At 40.4% G+C, this 17,849-nt stretch overlaps 4 non-coding genes across 4 annotated transcripts; all 4 read right to left on the minus strand.

Annotated features, from left to right (window-relative positions):
* Positions 1–6,583: 6,583 nt before the first annotated feature.
* Positions 6,584–6,690, minus strand: LOC146915767 (small nucleolar RNA R71). Its single transcript, XR_015017022.1, has one exon. It is a non-coding gene; the product is annotated as a small nucleolar RNA R71 (small nucleolar RNA).
* Positions 6,691–8,676: 1,986 nt separating this feature from the next.
* LOC146915768 (small nucleolar RNA R71) lies at positions 8,677–8,783 on the minus strand. The gene has a single exon (XR_015017023.1). It is a non-coding gene; the product is annotated as a small nucleolar RNA R71 (small nucleolar RNA).
* A 6,639-nt stretch (positions 8,784–15,422) lies between these two features.
* LOC146915769 (small nucleolar RNA R71) lies at positions 15,423–15,529 on the minus strand. Its single transcript, XR_015017024.1, has one exon. It is a non-coding gene; the product is annotated as a small nucleolar RNA R71 (small nucleolar RNA).
* Positions 15,530–17,515: 1,986 nt separating this feature from the next.
* LOC146915770 (small nucleolar RNA R71) lies at positions 17,516–17,622 on the minus strand. Its single transcript, XR_015017025.1, has one exon. It is a non-coding gene; the product is annotated as a small nucleolar RNA R71 (small nucleolar RNA).
* Positions 17,623–17,849: the final 227 nt, after the last annotated feature.

Here is a 17,849-nt window from a genome sequence, read left to right on the forward strand (position 1 = left end):
ACTTCCTTTGATTGCCTTCTGAGCTTTGTACAAAATATCATATTCAGACAACAACATTTGCCAACGTGCAATCTTTCCAGTAACAATAGGCTTCTCAAAGATGTACTTGATTGGACCCATTCGGGATATCAACCAAGTTGTATGATTCACCATATAATGACACAGGCGTTTGGCGGCCCAGGCTAAAGCACAACAAGTCTTTTCAAGCATTGTATACCGAGCCTCACAGTCGGTGAACTTCTTGCTCAGATAGTAGATAGCATGCTCTTTCTTTCCAGTCTTGTCTTGTTGGCCGAGAACACAACCCACGGAATCATCTAACACTGACAGGTACATAATCAAAGGCCTTCCTTCCACTGGTGGGACAAGGATAGGTGGTTCTAACAAGTATTCTTTAATGCTATCAAAATCTTCCTGGCATTCATCATTCCATACAACAGGCTGATTCTTTCTGAGTAATTTGAAAATTGGTCCGCAGGTAGTAGTCATGTGAGATATAAATCTTGAAATGTAATTCAGACGTCCGAGGAAACCTCTGACTTGCTTTTCAGTTTGAGGGGCCGGCATCTCTCTGATGGCTCGGACTTTGTCAGGATCAACTTCAATGCCTCTTTGACTGACAACGAAGCCTAGCAACTTTCCAGATCTTACACCAAATGTGCACTTGTTAGGATTCAACCGCAGCTAGTACTTTCTTAATCTTTCAAACATCTTTTTCAAATACACAACATGCTGCTCTTCATCACTTGATTTTACAATCATATCATCAACATATACTTCAATCTCTTTGTGAATCATATCATGAAACAAAGTGGTCATACCCCTTTGATAGGTAGCACCAACATTTATCAAGCCGAACGACATCACTTTATAACAGAATGTTCCCCACGGAGTGATGAAGGACGTCTTTTCTCTATCTTCTGGTGACATCCGTATCTGGTTATAGCCAGAGAAACCATCCATAAAAGAGAACACTTTGGATTGGGCAGTACTGTCAACAAGCACATCAATATGAGGCAGTGGGAAGTTATCTTTCGGACTAGCTTTATTCAGATCTCTGTAATCAACACACATTCGAACTTTCCCATCTTTCTTTGGTACTGGTACAATGTTGGCAATCCACTCAGGATATTCAGCTGTCATGAGGAAGCCCGCATCAATTTGCTTCTGCACCTCAGCCTTGATCTTAAGAGCCATGTCTGGACGAGACCTTCTCAATTTCTGTTTGACAGGAGGACATTCAGGTCTTGTCGGTATCCGATGTTCCACAATCTTGGGATCTAGACCCGGCATATCTTCATAGGACCATGCGAAGATATCTGGATAGTCATGAAGAAGCTGAATAATCTTCTTTTTCACTTCTGGCTCGAGTGCAGCACCGATCTTGATCTCTTGCTTGTTCTCTTCAGTACCCAGGTTGATAAGCTCAATCTCTTCCTAGTGAGGCTGAATGGCTCTTCTTTCTTGTTCAAGCAGTCGAGTGATCTCATACGGTATCTCTTCATTATCCTCCTCACCTTCAGCTTCATATACAGGGAATTCAAAATTTGGAGGAACCATAGGGTCACTGTGTTCAACGGGTTTATTATGGTTCAATCTGCATAATATGATTGGGATGATTTTAGAAAAAGTTTTTCATGCAGATTTTTGAAATTAACGAGAAAATACAGATGTTTTGGTTTTTTCTGGCATTACCATTATTTCCAAGGGAAAAGGCACTAAAAGTACAAAAAAACAAAGAGTCGCGGAAAAGACGACAATTTTTATTAATAACGGCAATGCCGAAACAAACATGCCCTTACAATGATATCACTTTCGCCTTGGGCAGAGCGAAAGGATTGTTATTTTGAAAACAAAAGCATGAGCAACAAGACACATTACATGGAAGCATGCATGACTAAAGGAACATCAATGGCCTTCCAATTTCTCATAGTGCCTCCTGGTATAACAAATGTAGGCACATAACTACTTTCAGCATCATCTTCAGCAATAACATTGACAAACCCAGCACTGTAGAAATAACCTGTTGAAATGCCTGAGGTCGGGGAGAATCCAAGGCCCTCTTTACGCTTATTCTCCAGAATCTGTATCACTTTGCCCCAGCCGGCAGCTTGCCCTTCTTGAACAGCCCTCTGGGCGTCTTTCAATGAAGCAATACTAGCACTAGCCCTCCGGGGTTCTGCACCTTCAACAGTCAAGCCTTGAAATGACGTCCCTTCAGCGGACCTTGTTTCAACACAAGAGAAAGATGACACTTGGCTAACCAGATATGCTTCTTCACCATGTACAGTGACAAGCTTACCATTTCTCACAAACTTGAGTTTCTGATGCAGAGTAGAAGTTACTGCCCCAGCGTCATGAATCCATGGTCTTCCGAGGAGACAACTGTAAGAAGCATTGATGTCCATGACTTGGAAAGTAATCTGAAATGTCTCGGGACCAATGGTAATTGGCAAGTCTACTTCCCCAAGAACATCCTTGCGAGATCTGTCGAAAGCCTTAACCAAATAGCTGCTTCCCCTTAGAGAAATTCCATGATGGCTCAGCTGTCTCAGTGTAGACTCAGGCATTACATTCAAGGATGACCCAGTGTCCACTAGTACATTGGATATCATGTCAGACTTACAGTGCACTGAGATATGCAAAGCTAAGTTGTGGTATTTCCCTGCTTCGGGGAGCTCATCGTCACCAAACCCCAAGCTGTTGCAAGCAGTAATGTTACCCACTATTCCATCGAACTGATCCACAGAGACTTCATGGTCAACATAAGCCTGTTCTAGTACTTTCATCAACACTTTCCTGTGAGCTTCTGAGCTCAAGAGAAGAGACAAGATGGATATTTTTGACGGAGTTTGCAACAGCTGGTCTACAATCTTATAATCGCTCTTTTTGATAAGCCTCGGAATTTCGTCCAGATTAGACTCTTCAATAGATTGGCCTGATGGGCCGGCGTTCTTATCAACAGGAGGAGCAACTGGTGGGGTTATTGTGGCAATAGGTGTAACCACCTTCTTTTGGTACAAGGGTGGACGGACTTTTCCGCTTCTCAGAGCCGTAATTTCTCCGGCAACATTATCAACCGTAGCTGGGGATACCAGAGGCAATTCCACTCCATTCTGAATCATGGTTGCATCGTACTTGTAAGGGATTGCCTTTGTAGAGGCATAAGATACCGGACCAGGTAACCTGATCACCAAAGGTTCAACATCCCTTGTCTGAGATGCACTTTTAGCAGGAGAATCATGAAATACTGGCACAATCACGCAAACATCACTGGCAATCAAGTGCTTGTCATCCATCAGGCTCTGTATATCATCTCGCACCACACAACGGCCCATATGATTTTGAAGACATTCTGAACAAGAAGCATGATCGTGTTTGAACAAGGAAGCCTGACAAAGTTTGACATGTAGCGGTACCAAGGGAGTAGCAACATTGCGGACATTCAACATGGGAGCCTCTCGAGGAGCAGGAACTCTTTCAAAAGCCTCGATCATGTTAACTTAACTGCGGCATGATTTGGAAGTGGATTGTCAAGAACATGAGGAACACTATTTTCAAAAGTCAACCATCCTCTGTCCATCAGGTCTTTTACAATATACTTCAGAGCATAGCAACCTTCAACATCGTGGCCTTGAGCGCCCTGATGGAATTCTCATGTGAGATCTTGTCGGAACCTGGGAGGCAATGGTGTAGGTGGAGGCTTGCCTGGTCTGGTGACGCAGTGTCCCTTAGCAAGTAAAGTTGGGAGCAGCTCAGCATACCGCATAGGTATTGGTGGAAAATAAGTCTTGGGCCGAGGACCCTGTTGTTGCTGCTGTTGCTGTTGAGCAGGAGGCTGTTGTTGTACTTGTTGAGCAATGGCATTAACGGGCACTGGTGGTTGTCCTGGTGGCAGAGGATATTGCTGGTAGAATGGCGGGAAGAAAGGATGTTGAGAGTACTGCATATATTGGTAGGGTAGAGGTAATTGAGTAGCAGCGGTGGACTCGTTACCAGATACCATCCCCACCTCAGATTCTTTCTTCTTATGATGGCCATTACCATACTTCTTAGGTGCACTGGCTGAAGATTCACCCTTCTCAAGAACAATGATACCCTCTCTGACAGCCTCCTCTAGACGAGTTCCCATAGTAACCATATCGGAGAAGTTGTTTGGAGTAGAGACTATCATTCTTTCCTTATATTCCTTCTCCAGAGTCTTCAGGAATGTCTGCGTCAGCTCTTCTTCATCGAGTCGAGGAGAAACCTGGGCAGCTGCCCCTCTCCATCTCTGAGCGTATTCACGGAAGGTTTCATCTGACTTCTGAGACAAGGACTTAAGAGAGTCCCTATTTGGCTTCAAGCGGGTATTGAACTCATAATGACTTTCAAAAGCAGCAACAAGTTCTTCAAAAGTATGAATATTGTCTTTGCTTAAACCAGTGTACCAGTCTGCCGCATCTTCCATCAAGCTATCCTGGAAGTAGTGGATCATCAGTGCATCATTATCTGCGTAGTTGGCCATCTTTCGGACGTACCGAATGACATGGCTTTGTGGACAAGAAGTTCCATTGTATTTGTCAAAATCTGGCACTTTGAACTTCTTAGGAACCTCAAATCGGGACACCAGACATAGATCACGAGCCTTAGCAGAAACACCGTTCCCACGGCTAGCCTTGACCTCACAGAGTTCTCCAGCCAACTCTCTTAACTGTCTTCTCATAGCTTCCATTATAGGATCTTGTCCACGCGGAGTATCAACATCAATTACCTGTTGCACAGTGTGTACAACTGATGAGTCATAGATAGTCTAATTTAATGCTTTATTTAGTTTAGTTTTATTTAAGATTTAGTTTTATTTTATTGCATTTTATTTCCTTTTAGAATATTTTACTTTAAATTGTCTTTTATTTTATTTTAGGAATGAATATATGGTGGAAGGTGCCTTGGAGCGAAAGAAAGAGGACTGGAGCAAATACAGCGCAAGAATACGAAGATACGGGACAAAAATATGTTCCCCCAAACTCAGAAGCTTGGCAAGGCCCGTGCCAACATGTGGCACGGCCGTGCCCGTCCCAGAACACTCTTTTGCTGCTTTTCTTCGGGCCCAAGTTACCCTGTTGCAGCTTTACTATTTTATCCCTTTAGTTGCTTAGTTTCTAAGTCAAGTGTAAAGCTATAAATAGAGTAGCTCTCCACCATAAAACATTCACTTTTTACTTTGTTTATTTCAAGTATTATTTCAATAAAAAGTCTTTATTTCCTTTTTACTTTCTTTGCAATTTATTTTACTGTTTATCTCTCTTCTTCCCCCATGTCTATGATGAACATGAGTGAGTAGACTTCTTCGTCTTGGGATTGTTGGGGAGTCTAGTGACTCAATCCTAAACAAAACAAGCCTAAACCCTAATTTCTATGTAACCCTAATTTCTAATCTAGATTCACCGCCTTAACGTGGATTAACAATTATCAAACTGTGGAAGCGAAAGCGGAGGGTTTGATAATCGTTAATCCATCATCCCAAACATCAATTCATAAAGCGAGAGCGGAGTCTTGATGTTGGAACAAGTGAATCTAGACAATAATTGCAAAACAGTGAAATAGTCTTTGCAATTATTGAGACAAAAGAGTAGTTTCAATCCTCTATGCATCTTCTAGTAATCATGTCAGCGAAATAGGCTTGGTTACTAGAAGTAAACTCTCACCGGACTTTCATCGGAAAGGTGAGGGGCTAAGGGAAACCGGTCTTTAGAAATTAGTGTGTAAACCATGAAATTAGATGTTTAGGTCTTGTCTAGTGAAGGATTTGTCATTATGATAAACCAATGATCCCGAGGCCCTTTATTATTATTGTTTTTACCTTCAGCAATAAAACTTCCTTTTTCTAACTTTCTCTCCTCTAATCATTCACTAAAAGTTAATTAAGTTGAACAACTCCCTAGTGGAACGATACTCTTACTTACTACTATTACTTCGATAGGCCGTGCACTTGCGGTTTGGCCCTATCAAGTTTTTGGCGCCGTTGCCGGGGAGTTAACTAATTTAATTAGCTTTTTCTTAGTGATTAGAATTCTCTCCTCTTTCTCTTTTCTTTTTATTTTTAACTTTTTATTTTTCTGTTATCGTTAACTTCTTGGGTTCTCAACCTTTTATGCGAAGAACTAGAAATCGAGCGGTATTCATACCCGAGATCGAAAGGTTCTTACATAGAAGGAGAGCGGCACAAAATAACACCGCCATGGCCAATCGCACTCTCAAAGAGTATGCAACGCCGTCTACGGCTGAGCCACAAGCTGTTATTGTGTACCCAAAGGTTGAGGATGACAATTTTGAAATTAAGCCTGCCCTACTTAACTTGGTGCAGCAAAACCAATTCTCGGGATCCCCCACTGAGGATCCCAATCTTCACATCTCTGTTTTCCTACGAATTAGTGAAACCATGAAGGAGAACCAAGAAGTCGTAAAACTTCATCTCTTTCCCTTTTCCATAAGGGATAGAGCTAGCGCTTGGTTCCATTCCCTCGAAGTCGGTTCCATTACTTCATGGGATCAGATGAGGCAAACATTCCTTGCCCGTTTCTTTCCACCATCTAAAACCACTAAACTTAGAGACCAAATCACGCGGTTCAACCAGAAAGATGGGGAATCTCTCTATGATGCGTGGGAGCGTTTCAAAGAAATGCTAAGACTTTGTCCCCACCATGGCCTAGAGAAGTGGCTTATAGTCCACACTTTTTATAATGGCTTGTCTTATACCACTAAGATGTCTGTTGATGCAGCTGCAGGTGGAGCACTTATGAATAAGAACTACACGGAGACGTATGCCTTGATTGAAGACATGGCTCAAAATCATTACAAATGGACCGACGAGAGAGCCACCACTAGTTCTTCATCCTCCAAAAAGGAGGCAGGTATGTACGAAGTCTCTAACTATGACCACCTTGCTTCTAAAATTGATACACTAACCGAAAAACTTGAAACACTCAATGTTAGTGCTATCAATTCTGCTTCTACTCCTTCTTGTGAAATATGTGGTATAACTGGTCATGCTGGTGTTGATTGCCAACTAGGTAGTGCTATTAATGGTGTTGAGCAAATGAATTATGCTCAATACAACCAAGGGATGAGACAAAATCAAAATTTTTATAAAAACCAAAATCCCTATGGACAAGTAGCACCACCCGGTTATGAAAACAACCAAAGATTCTCTCAGAAGTCCAATTTGGAAATTTTGTTTATTTCAACCATAAAACAACCATAAAACATTCACTTTTTACTTTGTTTATTTCAACCATAAAACATTCACTTTTTACTTTGTTTATTTCAAGTATTATTTCAATAAAAAGTCTTTATTTCCTTTTTACTTTCTTTGCAATTTATTTTACTACTTATCTCTCTTCTTCCCCCATGTCTATGATGAACATGAGTGAGTAGACTTCTTCGTCTTGGGATTGTTGGGGAGTCTAGTGACTCAATCCTAAACAAAACAAGCCTAAACCCTAATTTCTATGTAACCCTAATTTCTAATCTAGATTCACCGTCTTAACGTGGATTAACAATTATCAAACTGTGGAAGCGAAAGCGGAGGGTTTGATAATCGTTAATCCATCATCCCAAACATCAATTCATAAAGCGAGAGCGGAGTCTTGATGTTGGAACAAGTGAATCTAGACAATAATTGCAAAACAGTGAAATAGTCTTTGCAATTATTGAGACAAAAGAGTAGTTTCAATCCTCTATGCATCTTCTAGTAATCATGTCAGCGAAATAGGCTTGGTTACTAGAAGTAAACTCTCACCGGACTTTCATCGGAAAGGTGAGGGGCTAAGGGAAACCGGTCTTTAGAAATTAGTGTGTAAACCATGAAATTAGATGTTTAGGTCTTGTCTAGTGAAGGATTTGTCATTATGATAAACCAATGATCCTGAGGCCCTTTATTATTATTGTGTTTACCTTCAGCAATAAAACTTCCTTTTTCTAACTTTCTCTCCTCTAATCATTCACTAAAAGTTAATTAAGTTGAACAACTCCCTAGTGGAACGATACTCTTACTTACTACTATTACTTCGATAGGCCGTGCACTTGCGGTTTGGCCCTATCAAGTTTTTGGCGCCGTTGCCGGGGAGTTAACTAATTTAATTAGCTTTTTCTTAGTGATTAGAATTCTCTCCTCTTTCTCTTTTCTTTTTATTTTTAACTTTTTATTTTTCTGTTATCGTTAACTTCTTGGGTTCTCAACCTTTTATGCGAAGAACTAGAAATCGAGCGGTATTCATACCCGAGATCGAAAGGTTCTTACATAGAAGGAGAGCGGCACAAAATAACACCGCCATGGCCAATCGCACTCTCAAAGAGTATGCAACGCCGTCTACGGCTGAGCCACAAGCTGTTATTGTGTACCCAAAGGTTGAGGATGACAATTTTGAAATTAAGCCTGCCCTACTTAACTTGGTGCAGCAAAACCAATTCTCGGGATCCCCCACTGAGGATCCCAATCTTCACATCTCTGTTTTCCTACGAATTAGTGAAACCATGAAGGAGAACCAAGAAGTCGTAAAACTTCATCTCTTTCCCTTTTCCATAAGGGATAGAGCTAGCGCTTGGTTCCATTCCCTCGAAGTCGGTTCCATTACTTCATGGGATCAGATGAGGCAAACATTCCTTGCCCGTTTCTTTCCACCATCTAAAACCACTAAACTTAGAGACCAAATCACGCGGTTCAACCAGAAAGATGGGGAATCTCTCTATGATGCGTGGGAGCGTTTCAAAGAAATGCTAAGACTTTGTCCCCACCATGGCCTAGAGAAGTGGCTTATAGTCCACACTTTTTATAATGGCTTGTCTTATACCACTAAGATGTCTGTTGATGCAGCTGCAGGTGGAGCACTTATGAATAAGAACTACACGGAGACGTATGCCTTGATTGAAGACATGGCTCAAAATCATTACAAATGGACCGACGAGAGAGCCACCACTAGTTCTTCATCCTCCAAAAAGGAGGCAGGTATGTACGAAGTCTCTAACTATGACCACCTTGCTTCTAAAATTGATACACTAACCGAAAAACTTGAAACACTCAATGTTAGTGCTATCAATTCTGCTTCTACTCCTTCTTGTGAAATATGTGGTATAACTGGTCATGCTGGTGTTGATTGCCAACTAGGTAGTGCTATTAATGGTGTTGAGCAAATGAATTATGCTCAATACAACCAAGGGATGAGACAAAATCAAAATTTTTATAAAAACCAAAATCCCTATGGACAAGTAGCACCACCCGGTTATGAAAACAACCAAAGATTCTCTCAGAAGTCCAATTTGGAAATTTTGTTGGAAAATTCCATTGCCAACCAAACCAAACAACTTCAAGAACTTAAAAACCAAACCGGATTTCTGAATGACTCTCTTTCCAAGCTCAATACCAAGGTTGATTCTATTGCTACTCACTCTAAAATGCTTGAAACTCAAATCGCTCAAATAGCCCAACAAGTGGCTACCTCTTCCCAAACACCGGGAGTCTTTCCTGGTCAAACCGAAGCCAATCCCAAAGCCCAAGTTAACGTCATATCTTTTGGGGGTAGTAAGTTAGGTGAAACTTTTGATAAGGTTAAAAACATTGGGAAAGAAAATGTCAAGCCCTTAGGTGATAAAGTTGTGATAGAAGAAGCAAAATCACTTGAAGAAAACAAAACTCCACCCCCCTTAAATCTTGATAAGCTTAAACTAGAGGGTAAGTTTGAAAAATTTGTTAACATACTTAGGAAGATTTGCATTAAACTTCCCTTTGCTGAAGCTTTGTCTAGGATGCCTCTATATGCCAAGTTTTTAAAGGAAATTTTTTCAAAGAAAAGGGCTATAGAGCATGATGAGACAATAGCCTTGGCTAAGGAAACTAGTGCAATCATCCAAGAAGCGCCCCCTAAGCTTAGAGATCTAGGTAGCTTTGCCATACCGTGTGCAATTGGGAATGAAACCATAAACAAAGCCTTATGTGACTTAGGAGTTAGTGTTAGTTTGCTGCATTTGTCTCTTCTTAAAAGGATAGGGATAGGAGAGTTGAAACCTACCGAAATGGAATTAAAGCTAGCTGATTGTTCTACCATGAAACTTGTAGGATTCGTTGAGGACATACCGGTTAAAATAGAAGGGATATATATCCCAACTGATTTTGTAGTCGTTGACATTGCAGAGGACGAAGACGTCCCCATAATCCTAGGTAGACCCTTCCTAGCCACTGCAGGAGCTCTCATAGAAGTCAAGCACGGTAGGATAGTCTTTCAAGTGAGTGATCAAATGGTACGATACGAGTTGGAAAATGTTATGAAGGGTCCCGCTCTTTACTCTTGTTGCATGCTTAACGATCATGTTGTGAAAGAACGTTTTATAGCGTCATCTACACAATATGATATCTTTGATCCATTCTAAGGACTCTTTCTAACCGTCAAGCTAATGACATTAAAAGAGCGCTTCGTGGGAGGCAACCCACGCATTTAATTGCTTTTGTTTTGTTTTTCTTTGTTTTAATTTGTTTTGTAGGTATTTGTCCAAGTGTGATTCGAAAAAATCATGAAATTGAAAAGAAAAAAAAAATTTGAAGCCTCCTTACCAGAGTGTTGGCACGACCCGTGCTGAGGTTGGCACGGCCGTGCCATGGTTTGTAACACAAAATCAGTCAGGAGCCACAGAGAGTTGGCACGGCCCGTGCCAAGGGTGGCACGGCCGTGCCCGACTTCTAGCCCACTATATACCAATTTTTCTTCTTCTTCTCCATTCATTCTCAAACCACAAACTTCTTTCATCTTCTAACCCTCTCTCTAAACCTCCATAACTCCCAAACTTCAAACCTTCACATCTTCATCAAAACTTAACCAAATCACTCAATTCTTTCACCAATCAATCACAAACTTCTTCCTAAACACAAACCACCAATCAAAAACAACTTTCAACCATCCAAACCTATAATTCACCAAAACCCTAATCTTTCAAAACCTAACCCAAACACCACAAAACCTTAACCAATCTTCACATCTAAACCCACAAACCTTACCTAAACATCAACCCCAAACCTAACCCAATCCTCTCCACCAAAAATCTTCCCAAACCCTAAACCTTCAAAACAATCCAAACAAAGGTCAATGGCTTCAAGAAGAAGTGGTAAAGAACCAGCAAGTTCTCAAGGAGGTCCACCCCCAAAGAAGCAAACACAAGTCAAGAATCATGGAATTCAGTTCAAAGACAACAAACAAAGGGACAGGTATAAAATTCTTACTTCTAAAACCTTACATCCCTCTAGATATCCTGATTCCTATGATTTGCAAGTGCTAGGGCTTAGAGATGATGTTTTTAGGTTGATGGGTAGGCTAGGTTGGACTGATATGCTAACACCTATGAGGGGTTATGAGAATTTTACTTATGAATTTTTAAGCTCACTTGTTTTTACCAAAGATAAGTTGAATTTTGATAACCCTAATCATAGAGTTGTTTTCCGGTTAATGAACATTGATTATAATATGTCTCTTCAGCACTTTTGTGAAGCCTTAGGTTTTGTCAATGAGGGGTATATTCATGATCATTGGGATGATAGTCTAAAACCAGATAACTATGACCCAGCTGCCTTTTGGAACCGTATCACCGGCCTTGATAACTATGTCCCTAGAGCCAACAAAGCTAGCAACATTCACAACCCCGTACTTAGGTACCTTCAGAGGGTCATGGCTTGCACTATTTGGGGTAGAACCGAGCTAGGAAACACTAGAACCGATGAGTTGTTCATGTTATGGGCAATGCTCTACAACCACCCCGTCAACACTGGCTTTTATTTGATTGATTACCTAGACTTTGTCTCTACTAGACCAGCCGGTAGGGGAGACATAGTGGTGGGTGGCATCATTACATACATATCTAGGTGTTTTGGTGTGAGTGAGGATGAGGGAATCAAACCAATTGAGGGAAACAATAAGCTTAACCGGGAAACCCTCATTGCTATGAATTTCATTAAACATCGTCCACCACTCAATTACCAACTTAAGCTTAATGTGCCAATCATGTTTTTATTGCCTAACCCACCTCGGACTACCACCGAGGTGGAAGAAAATTGGTTGTATGTTGATGATGTGCAGGTTCTAGAACAACAAGATGATGAAGGAGAGTGTGCTAGCTTGCACCATGATGAAGGAGAAGGTGCTAACTTGCACCAAGAGGGGCACCATGGCCATGAAGCCGGCGAGCTTAATGAAAATCAAAGATGGACATGGATTCACAATGAAATCGAGAGGATGAGCACCGAGCAACAAAGGCAAGGTGTTGAGATCTCCGGCCTTCGCAATGAAGTTCAAAGGGGCAACCGTGTCAATGATGAAAATATTGAGATGCTCCGTCGGATGATGCAACACCTCCAACTTCAAGGTCCTCCTTATGGACCTCAATAACATGTGAGCTTTCCTCTTCCTCTCTTCCCTTCTTCTCTCTCTCTACTACTCTTCTTCTACTCCTTCTTTCTTCTTCCTCTACTTCTTCTTCTCTTTTAATTTCTTTTTCTTTTGAATCATTGAGGACAATGTTTCCCCTAATTGTGGGGGGGGGGGGGGGGGGGGGCTTAATAAAGTATCTAGAGTCGTAGTGTCCAAACTCCCTTGAACTTTATTCTTTTGTTTTGTTTTTTATAGCAAGAGGCATGACTAGTAGCTTGTTTTTAATGTAAAAAATGGCATGAAAATTTTTGTTTTGTCTCTTCCTTAGGTTGCTTCTTGTACATGAAAGTAGTTTCTTGTGTTTCTTATGATCATGCTATACCCATGTCTTGTTTTATTGTGAAAATTCTCCAATGAGAAAAGCACCCGGTTGCAATCCTTGAGAAAATGTATGAATAGGTATTTTAAGGAACACGTTCTATCTTTAGTGTTAACTTAGACCCTTTAAAGTCTTAAGAGTAAAAGTAGTATAAGTTTGTGTGGAAAATTAATCAAATGTTCTTAATTGTTATATTCTTAAATTGTTAAAGTTATAATGGGGCGGGAGAATGGCACCAACATGTGGGGGAAAGGACAATCCCTAACTTCCTAATTGTGGTGGTGACTCCCTATTTTGAACTTAAAGTGAAACAAATTCATCAATGCTGGGGGGAAAGGACAATTACATCCAAAAAGACTTCCTACGCGGAGATGAAACAAATAAAAATTTTGCAGCACTGCTTAGGGTGATTTTGAATATAGGGGGAAAGGACAATTACATCCGAGAAGACTTCCTACGAGGATAGATAGCCCCTAAGCATCTGCAGCCCCTTGTGCTTAATTGTTAATCTAATCTAATTTTAACTTAAATTCCCATCACTCTTATATGAAATGAAGAAAGGACTTTTCTCGGTTACTTTAGCATTAAGGATAGAACCTATTCCTCATAATATCTGTCTTATACAGGAGCAAGAAAAGGGTTGGACTGCACACACACAGTCACTTGAGACTTGATGTTGGGTAGAATATGTTCATGAGAAGTATTTGAAATTGTAATTAGTGTACTTGAAGCAAAGCCTTTCTTTTGAGACATGTGTTCTTAATATTGCTATAATAATCTTTTGTTGCTGCTATGTCTGTTGCCTTTTGCTTGAGGACAAGCAAAGATTCAAGTGTGGGGGAGTTTGACAAGTCATAGATAGTCTAATTTAATGCTTTATTTAGTTTAGTTTTATTTAAGATTTAGTTTTATTTTATTGCATTTTATTTCCTTTTAGAATATTTTACTTTAAATTGTCTTTTATTTTATTTTAGGAATGAATATATGGTGGAAGGTGCTTTGGAGCGAAAGAAAGAGGACTGGAGAAAATACAGCGCAAGAATACGAAGATACGGGACAAAAATATGTTCCCCCAAACTCAGAAGCTTGCACGGCCCGTGCCAACATGTGGCACGGCCGTGCTCGTCCCAGAACACTCTTTTGCTGCTTTTCTTCGGGCCCAAGTTACCCTGTTGTAGCTTTACTGTTTTATCCCTTTAGTTGCTTAGTTTCTAAGTCAAGTGTAAAGCTATAAATAGAGTAGCTCTCCACCATAAAACATTCACCTTTTACTTTGTTTATTTCAAGTATTATTTCAATAAAAAGTCTTTATTTCATTTTTACTTTCGTTGCAATTTATTTTACTGTTTATCTCTCTTCTTCCTCCATGTCTACGATGACCATGAGTGAGTAGACTTCTTCGTCTTGGGATTGTTGGGGAGTCTAGTGACTCAATCCTAAACAAAACAAGCCTAAACCCTAATTTCTATGTAACCCTAATTTCTAATCTAGATTCACCGTCTTAACGTGGATTAACAATTATCAAACTGTGGAAGCGAAAGCGGAGGGTTTGATAATTGTTAATCCATCATCCCAAACATCAATTCATAAAGCGAGAGCGGAGTCTTGATGTTGGAACAAGTGAATCTAGACAATAATTGCAAAACAGTGAAATAGTCTTTGCAATTATTGAGACAAAAGAGTAGTTTCAATCCTCTATGCATCTTCTAGTAATCATGTCAGCGAAATAGGCTTGGTTGCTAGAAGTAAACTCTCACCGGACTTTCATCGGAAAGGTGAGGGGCTAAGGGAAACCGGTCTTTAGAAATTAGTGTGTAAACCATGAAATTAGATGTTTAGGTCTTGTCTAGTGAAGGATTTGTCATTATGATAAACCAATGATCCCGAGGCCCTTTATTATTATTGTTTTTACCTTCAGCAATAAAACTTCCTTTTTCTAACTTTCTCTCCTCTAATCATTCACTAAAAGTTAATTAAGTTGAACAACTCCCTAGTGGAACGATACTCTTACTTACTACTATTACTTCGATAGGCCGTGCACTTGCGGTTTGGCCCTATCAAGTTTTTGGCGCCGTTGCCGGGGAGTTAACTAATTTAATTAGCTTTTTCTTAGTGATTAGAATTCTCTCCTCTTTCTCTTTTCTTTTTATTTTTAACTTTTTATTTTTCTGTTATCGTTAACTTCTTGGGTTCTCAACCTTTTATGCGAAGAACTAGAAATCGAGCGGTATTCATACCCGAGATCGAAAGGTTCTTACATAGAAGGAGAGCGGCACAAAATAACACCGCCATGGCCAATCGCACTCTCAAAGAGTATGCAACGCCGTCTACGGCTGAGCCACAAGCTGTTATTGTGTACCCAAAGGTTGAGGATGACAATTTTGAAATTAAGCCTGCCCTACTTAACTTGGTGCAGCAAAACCAATTCTCGGGATCCCCCCACTGAGGATCCCAATCTTCACATCTCTGTTTTCCTACGAATTAGTGAAACCATGAAGGAGAACCAAGAAGTCGTAAAACTTCATCTCTTTCCCTTTTCCATAAGGGATAGAGCTAGCGCTTGGTTCCATTCCCTCGAAGTCGGTTCCATTACTTCATGGGATCAGATAAGGCAAACATTCCTTGCCCGTTTCTTTCCACCATCTAAAACCACTAAACTTAGAGACCAAATCACGCGGTTCAACCAGAAAGATGGGGAATCTCTCTATGATGCGTGGGAGCGTTTCAAAGAAATGCTAAGACTTTGTCCCCACCATGGCCTAGAGAAGTGGCTTATCGTCCACACTTTTTATAATGGCTTGTCTTATACCACTAAGATGTCTGTTGATGCAGCTGCAGGTGGAGCACTTATGAATAAGAACTACACGGAGACGTATGCCTTGATTGAAGACATGGCTCAAAATCATTACAAATGGACCGACGAGAGAGCCACCACTAGTTCTTCATCCTCCAAAAAGGAGGCAGGTATGTACGAAGTCTCTAACTATGACCACCTTGCTTCTAAAATTGATACACTAACCGAAAAACTTGAAACACTCAATGTTAGTGCTATCAATTCTGCTTCTACTCCTTCTTGTGAAATATGTGGTATAACTGGTCATGCTGGTGTTGATTGCCAACTAGGTAGTGCTATTAATGGTGTTGAGCAAATGAATTATGCTCAATACAACCAAGGGATGAGACAAAATCAAAATTTTTATAAAAACCAAAATCCCTATGGACAAGTAGCACCACCCGGTTATGAAAACAACCAAAGATTCTCTCAGAAGTCCAATTTGGAAATTTTGTTTATTTCAACCATAAAACAACCATAAAACATTCACTTTTTACTTTGTTTATTTCAACCATAAAACATTCACTTTTTACTTTGTTTATTTCAAGTATTATTTCAATAAAAAGTCTTTATTTCCTTTTTACTTTCTTTGCAATTTATTTTACTGTTTATCTCTCTTCTTCCCCCATGTCTATGATGAACATGAGTGAGTAGACTTCTTCGTCTTGGGATTGTTGGGGAGTCTAGTGACTCAATCCTAAACAAAACAAGCCTAAACCCTAATTTCTATGTAACCCTAATTTCTAATCTAGATTCACCGTCTTAACGTGGATTAACAATTATCAAACTGTGGAAGCGAAAGCGGAGGGTTTGATAATCGTTAATCCATCATCCCAAACATCAATTCATAAAGCGAGAGCGGAGTCTTGATGTTGGAACAAGTGAATCTAGACAATAATTGCAAAACAGTGAAATAGTCTTTGCAATTATTGAGACAAAAGAGTAGTTTCAATCCTCTATGCATCTTCTAGTAATCATGTCAGCGAAATAGGCTTGGTTACTAGAAGTAAACTCTCACCGGACTTTCATCGGAAAGGTGAGGGGCTAAGGGAAACCGGTCTTTAGAAATTAGTGTGTAAACCATGAAATTAGATGTTTAGGTCTTGTCTAGTGAAGGATTTGTCATTATGATAAACCAATGATCCCGAGGCCCTTTATTATTATTGTGTTTACCTTCAGCAATAAAACTTCCTTTTTCTAACTTTCTCTCCTCTAATCATTCACTAAAAGTTAATTAAGTTGAACAACTCCCTAGTGGAACGATACTCTTACTTACTACTATTACTTCGATAGGCCGTGCACTTGCGGTTTGGCCCTATCAAGTTTTTGGCGCCGTTGCCGGGGAGTTAACTAATTTAATTAGCTTTTTCTTAGTGATTAGAATTCTCTCCTCTTTCTCTTTTCCTTTTATTTTTAACTTTTTATTTTTCTGTTATCGTTAACTTCTTGGGTTCTCAACCTTTTATGCGAAGAACTAGAAATCGAGCGGTATTCATACCCGAGATCGAAAGGTTCTTACATAGAAGGAGAGCGGCACAAAATAACACCGCCATGGCCAATCGCACTCTCAAAGAGTATGCAACGCCGTCTACGGCTGAGCCACAAGCTGTTATTGTGTACCCAAAGGTTGAGGATGACAATTTTGAAATTAAGCCTGCCCTACTTAACTTGGTGCAGCAAAACCAATTCTCGGGATCCCCCACTGAGGATCCCAATCTTCACATCTCTGTTTTCCTACGAATTAGTGAAACCATGAAGGAGAACCAAGAAGTCGTAAAACTTCATCTCTTTCCCTTTTCCATAAGGGATAGAGCTAGCGCTTGGTTCCATTCCCTCGAAGTCGGTTCCATTACTTCATGGGATCAGATGAGGCAAACATTCCTTGCCCGTTTCTTTCCACCATCTAAAACCACTAAACTTAGAGACCAAATCACGCGGTTCAACCAGAAAGATGGGGAATCTCTCTATGATGCGTGGGAGCGTTTCAAAGAAATGCTAAGACTTTGTCCCCACCATGGCCTAGAGAAGTGGCTTATCGTCCACACTTTTTATAATGGCTTGTCTTATACCACTAAGATGTCTGTTGATGCAGCTGCAGGTGGAGCACTTATGAATAAGAACTACACGGAGACGTATGCCTTGATTGAAGACATGGCTCAAAATCATTACAAATGGACCGACGAGAGAGCCACCACTAGTTCTTCATCCTCCAAAAAGGAGGCAGGTATGTACGAAGTCTCTAACTATG

Source organism: Medicago sativa, chromosome 6 (genome assembly GCF_051527215.1).
Source record: "Medicago sativa cultivar Bolivia chromosome 6, Bolivia_mono, whole genome shotgun sequence".
Classification (NCBI taxonomy): domain Eukaryota; kingdom Viridiplantae; phylum Streptophyta; class Magnoliopsida; order Fabales; family Fabaceae; genus Medicago; species Medicago sativa.